The sequence below is a fragment of the Nyctereutes procyonoides genome, unplaced genomic scaffold (genome assembly GCF_905146905.1).
Source record: "Nyctereutes procyonoides isolate TBG_1078 unplaced genomic scaffold, NYPRO_anot_genome, whole genome shotgun sequence".
Lineage (NCBI taxonomy): Eukaryota > Metazoa > Chordata > Mammalia > Carnivora > Canidae > Nyctereutes > Nyctereutes procyonoides.
The window spans coordinates 12844464-12850860 of record NW_026575151.1 but is presented as its reverse complement, the minus strand read 5'-3'; the positions used below and the strand labels follow the sequence as shown (position 1 = coordinate 12850860).

The window sequence follows — 6397 nt, the reverse complement described above, 5'->3', positions numbered from 1 at the left end:
TGAAAGCAAAATAAACTCAAAATCGTTATCATATCTAAAAAATTAATAATAATCCTTTCATACCCGATCAGTATTCACACATCTCTGTCTTTTTCTTTTCTTTCTTTCTTTCTTTCTTTCTTTCTTTCTTTCTTTCTTTCTTTCTTTCTTTCTCTTTCTTTCTTTCTTCTTTCTTTCTTTCTTTCTTTCTTTCTCTTTCTTTCTTTCTTTCTTTCTTTCTTTTCTTCCTTTCTTCTTTCCTTTTTTTTTTTCGGTTTCTTTGATCAGGGATCCAAGAAAATTCTATACATTGCAATTGCTTCATCTGGCTCTTTTAACCTGAGGGTTTCCCTTTCATCTCTTTTTGTTTTGTCTCCCTGTAATTTATTTTTGAAGAAACCAAGTCATTTGTCCTGTATTGTCCCCACCCTAGATTTTGCTTGACTATATACTCCCACTTTCATTTCACACTTTCCTCTGGACCTTCTAGCTCTTGTAATCCAGCAGATACAAGAAGTTTGATCAGATTCAGGTTGGATTTTTTTGTTTTTTTTTTCAAAACTCTTTCCTAGGTGCTAGAAGGGTTTTTGCCTGAAGGTAGCCATTTTTGAAACAAAACCAACTGTCAAGGCTAGGCAGCCAATACACATAAATTCATGGCCCAAAATTAAGGAGGGACTTGTGTGACCGTGGCTGTGGTGTGGAAGGAGCCCATTCCTAACTCCGGTGCAGGTTGAGTCCGGCCACCCCAGGATGTCCTGGCTTCATCTGTGTTCCTGCCTCCCCTTTTTTGTTCCAACCACTTGGTGCCAAAAGTTCTATGTGGATACTTCCCGGATGTCAGCATTTCCCTGAGAGCAGATTACTGTGCTATTTCTAGCTGATTGATGAGGGATCAACATTTTCTGGCAGCCACTGTTGAGATTCAGAGCATTTGCTCAGTGACACCTAGTGGCTTTATAAGCATAATTTCTTGAGGTGTAGAGGCCCCTTTTTAGTTTTTAAATATGTATTTTTATTGTAGTTTAGTTTTTAAATGTTTTCTTATTGTATTTTTTCTTTTTTTTTTAATTGTATTTTTTCAATTGCAAAACTATCCCATCAGGATTAGAAAACCTCAAAGGATATTGAGTAGTAATAGCCTTTGTGATAAGATTTGTTTCCAAATTTTAACTCACAATGTTTCTGGTTTCTGGGGCACTATGTGAATAGAAAATGAAAGTCCGGGATCCCTGGGTGGCGCCGCGGTTTGGCGCCTTCCTTTGGCCCAGAGCGCGATCCTGGAGACCCAGGATCAAGTCCCGCGTCGGGCTCCGGGTGCATGGAGCCTGCTTCCCCCTCTGCCTATGTCTTTGCCTGTGTGTGTGTGTGTGTGTATGTGTGTGTGTGTGTGTCTATCATAATTAAAAAAAAAAAAGAAAATGAAAGTCCCACATGAGCACACACTCCAGGAGTAACCACAGATAATGTTAATGGTAGAGTATGCTCTTTAATGGCTGCATGGTATTTTGTAGGGAATAGGGCGTGCATAATTTATTTACCGTATCCATTAATAGACTCTGGGGGAGATTTAAGGTTTTTTTCTATTATAAGCAATGTTTCTTTTTTTTTCTTTTTTAAGATTTATTTATTTATTCATGATAGCCAGAGAGAGAGAGGGAGAGAGAGAGGCAGAGACACAGGCAGAGGGAGAAGCAGGCTCCACACAGGGAGCCCGACGGAGGACTCGATCCCGGGACTCCAGGATCACATCCTGGGCCAAAGGCCAGTGCTAAACCGCTGAGCCACCCAGGGATCCCCATAAGCAATGTTTCCACAAACAACTTTGTGCAATTGATTTTATACTTTTAAGAGTGCTTCTGAAGATGGTCATTTAGAAGCAGAATCATTAGGTCAAAGAGAAATGAGCATTTTTCCACCAATCTGCTAAGATGTCTGAGGGTGCCTGCTTCCCCACATGCTCACATCACCACCATGTTATCACCTACGTAAAAATCTTTGTGTCATTTTTTAATCTTTCTACGTTTAAAAAAAAAGGGGGAATTTTTGTTGCCATGACGAGGTTGAGTTCAATATGATCCTTTTTTTTTTTCTGATCCTTAATCTTCTTAGAGATAGTTCATGCTGAATTTGTCAGCTGGTGGTGGATTCCAATTCAGAAACAAGGATATTTTTGGCCTTTATTAATATTCACTAACTCAAATGATATTTATGGAGTGCCTAGTATGTGCCTGGCCAGTTTATTTTTTTTTACATTTTTATTTATTTATGATAGTCACACAGGGAGAGAGAGAGAGAGGCAGAGACACAGGCAGAGGGAGAAGCAGGCTCCATGCATCGGGAACCCGACGTGGGATTTGATCCCAGGTCTCCAGGATCGCGCCCTGGGCCAAAGGCAGGCGCCAAACCGCTGCGCCACCCAGGGATCCCATGCCTGGCCAGTTTAGAGACACAGTGGTGAATAGGATATGAAACCTGCCCTGTGTTATTAAGGAGCCAGTGGAGTCTAGTGTATAAGTCAATCACTGTCTTCAGTGTGTGATTCAGGCTCTACTGGAAGGAACCCAAGGCAAGCTCGTGCTGTAGAGAAGCAATTGAGGAGGGGATTGGTCACTGGAAACCTTCGTAGAGGAGAAGGTATTTGATCCAGGTCTTGAAGAATGAGGGTAGGCCAATGGGGCACAGGCCATGTGGGATCCAGGAAACACTCTGTGAAAGATAGAGTATAATTGGGGGACTTTGGGAAGATCCAAGTGGCTAGAAAGGGTTTGAGAAGCAGCTCAGATTTGAGACTGCAGAGGTGGGCACAGGCAAGATCATAGAGTTTAGATTTTATCTGTAAGGCCAATGTTTCTTAAACATTGCACACTTTTATTTTACCTATTTTTTTTTTTAGGGGAGAGTATGAATGCAGTCCCTCATTATCACAAATTATGTAGTCCAGTTTCCCATACTAGGGGAAATTTCAGAGAAAGCACATCAGAGTGCCATGGATAAACCTTGTCCTGGGAAAACCACCTTCATGATCACGGTATCTCCCCTACCAAGTAAGTATAGATACTGTTATTTTAAAAGAAAAGATTACCTCAATACTGTAATTGAAAAACCAATATCATTTGCCACAAACATGAGATACCAGAAAAATAAATTTAGTGAAAAAGAAAGAAAAAAACCTCAAGTGAGTACATTTGAACTGTTTAAGGTAAAATGAAATATATTAGTGAATCTAATCTGTTTGCAAAAAGAAATGCATGCCTAACATCTTCTTTGGGGAGAAAAAATTAAATGGTGTATAATCAGTCAGTAATAAAGAGGTTCAGCTCCATAGCATTTAAGACTAAGATGAGAGTTATGTCAAGATAATTCTGCTTCTGTTTTTGTGTTAATTTGCCCCCAGAATCTCAACACACCTGTGTAGATATTTAGAGCTACTCCCTGCCACCTAAAGAGCTGGATTATGGGGAGTCTGGCAGATGATCTCCCAGATTCCACAGCCAAGAACTGAAGTCCAAATCTTCTTACTTCAGGTCCTCATACCAAGTGGATATTTGGCACATGAAAAACTCTTAACGCATACCTCTCTCCCAAAATGGAACTAGGCAGCCTCTAAGAGTGGTGACTTCCTGGGGCATTCCAGCAGACACCTGCCAGGAAGTGGTTTTTAGGTTGTCCTTAGTATCTAAAGTCCCTTATAATCCACAAGAGTAACCCAGAGATTCAGAACTTTCTTCCTTTGTTTTAAAACTAAAACACAGAGGGATGCCTGGGTGGCTCAGCGGTTGGGCATCTGCCTTCGACTCGGGGTGTGATCCTGGGGTTCCGGGGTCAGGTCCCACATTGGGCTCCCTGCAGGGAGCCTGCTTCTCCCTCTGCCTGTGTCTCTGCCTCTCTCTCTCTCTCTCTGTGTCTCTCATGAATAAATAAATAAAATCTTTAAAAAATTAAAATACAGATAAAAGAAGGTTTGAGTTCTACAGAAAGAAATGCTCACATTTAAAGCAGTGATTGTTAAAGATCTATGGAACAGTAACTGTATCTGCATGTGTGTTCTATGTCCAGCAGCAAGAGTAATTGTTTAATAAACCACACAAAGCCCCCCAAACACAAATTGAAGATATGTCAAAGATCTCAAAACAGGGGCGCCTGGGTGATTCAGTCGGCTAAGCATCTGCCTTCAGCTCAGGTAGGGATCTCAGGGTCCTGGGATGGAGCCCCTCATCAAGCTCTCTGCTCTGCAGAGAGACTGCTTCTCTCCCTCTCCCTCTGGCCCCCATCCCTGCTGGAGTGCTCTCTCTCTCTCACAAATAAAGTATTAAAAAAAACCCATGAATTCGCTAGTATATTTGATCTCTTAGTTACTAATTCAGGCAAGATAAACACATGGGTCATAATATCTTAGCTCTTTTCTGGATTGTACTCACCAATGGAAAGACAGACTTTTCTAGAATAGCAGAATAAGAAAAAAATGACTACAAATTTAGTGGCTTAGAACAACACAATTTATTATCAGTTTTTTGTGGGCCAGGGATCTGAACATCCCTGTATCCTCAACTCAAGGTCTCATATGCCTGCCATCAAGGTGTTGGCCATGCTGCATTTCCAACTGGAGGCTCAATTATATCTGGAAGAATCTGCTTCCAAGCTAAATCAGTTTGTCTGCAAAATTTGTTTCCTTATAGCTGGATGACTTGAGATGCTGGCTTTTTGTAGCCACCACTTGGAACCATCTGTAGATCCTACAAGCCACCCAAAGTACTTTGGCATGTGGGTTCCTTCAACATAGCCTGTTGCTTCATCAAACCAGCTAGGATAATCTTTTGCTCCAGTCTACTAGCAAAAAATTTTATATAATGAGTGTAATCACAGGATTAACACCCATAACCTTTGCCATATTCTGTTGGTTAGGAGCAAGTCACAGGTCCTGCCAGCATTTACAGAGAGCTATCACACAAAGTCATGAATACTAGCAGGCCGGAAATCATTGAGGGCAGGGGTCACTTTAGAGACTGTTTGCCACATAAGAGAAAGGTCAGGAGAACCAGGGCTTCCTCATTGTCAAACCAAACAGATAATCTAGTCCTGGAAAAACTGGAAAGAACGCTGAATGGAGCAGGAACATGGGGTCTAGCCCTGGCTGTGTCATTAACTAGATCATTTATCCAGCTAGTTCCAGGACCTCAACTTCCTTACTTTAAAAATAAAATGAAGTACGGAGACACTAATTCAAAAATGTAGATTAAAATAGCATGGACATACCATCATTTGCCTTTAGCAAAAATTACAAATGATCACACTCAGAGCTTGTGAGTTTATGAGTATGCTCAGTCCTAAAAAGCAAGTTGCCGTTAAAATATTCACACTTGTGTCAACTTGACCATGGGATTCCCAGATTTTTGGTTAAATGTTATTTCTGAGTATACCTGATGAGGTTAACATTTGAATTCATAGACTGAGTAAAGCAGATTGCCCTCCCTAATGTGGTGGCTACATCCTATTCACTGTAGACCTCGACAGAATAAAAAAGAATTCTCTCTCTTTGCATGACTTTCTTTGAGCTGAGACATCTGTCTTCTCCAGCCTTTGGATTCAGGCTCAGACTAGTACTTAAACCATTGGCCCTCCTGGTACTTAGGCCTTCAGACTTGGACTGGGACCACACCACCATCAGCTCTCCTGGGTCTCCAGATTGGTGACTGCAGGGCTTGGGATTTCTCAGCCTCCATAATCATGTGAACCAATTCCTTATAGTAAATCTTCTTATAGACTCATATGATATTCTTTGACAAAGTAATCCATTCCTGGGATTTAATTTTAAGAAAATGTATAATTCAAAAGACTTTGTAAAACAAGCTATATGCACAAAGTTATTAACTGTAGTGTTACTTATAATAATGAAAAACTAAAAACAATGCACATGTTTAACAACTGGAGAATGGCTGCATAAATTATAGTGCATCCATCTGAAAGAAAATTATGCAGCCATTAAACTAATAATCATGAGGACTATGTAGCAACACAGAAAAGTATTTATAAATTGATGTGAATTTATTTTTTAAAAAAGCAGAACATATAATTATATAAAAACTATAACAAGAAAAAGTAAATAGTGAAAAGAATCCATGTTTGTCATGGAATTGCACAATTTTTCATAACTTTCCTTTATCAATAAGACATTTTAAAAATAATAATTAAAAAGTATAAAATGAAAACAAAGAGGGGATTAAATTATCAGTGGTTCTTAACTGGGGTAGACTTGAGGATTTAAAATATTTATAGGTGGGTCTTACCCTGTGAAACTTCTGAGATGGGGATGGGGTACCTATATATTTAAATACACACATGCACACACACAAAGAGCTGATTATGATGCACACTGGTAGGCAATTTCTCAGCATAAAATTCCATAAATCTATGGAGA

General features: G+C 39.9%; 1 non-coding gene across 1 annotated transcript; it reads right to left on the bottom strand.

Annotated features, from left to right (window-relative positions):
* Nucleotides 1-2872: 2872 nt before the first annotated feature.
* On the bottom strand, nt 2873-3034 carry LOC129501899 (U1 spliceosomal RNA). The gene has a single exon (XR_008662840.1). It is a non-coding gene; the product is annotated as a U1 spliceosomal RNA (small nuclear RNA).
* Between the last annotated feature and the right edge of the window lie 3363 nt (nt 3035-6397).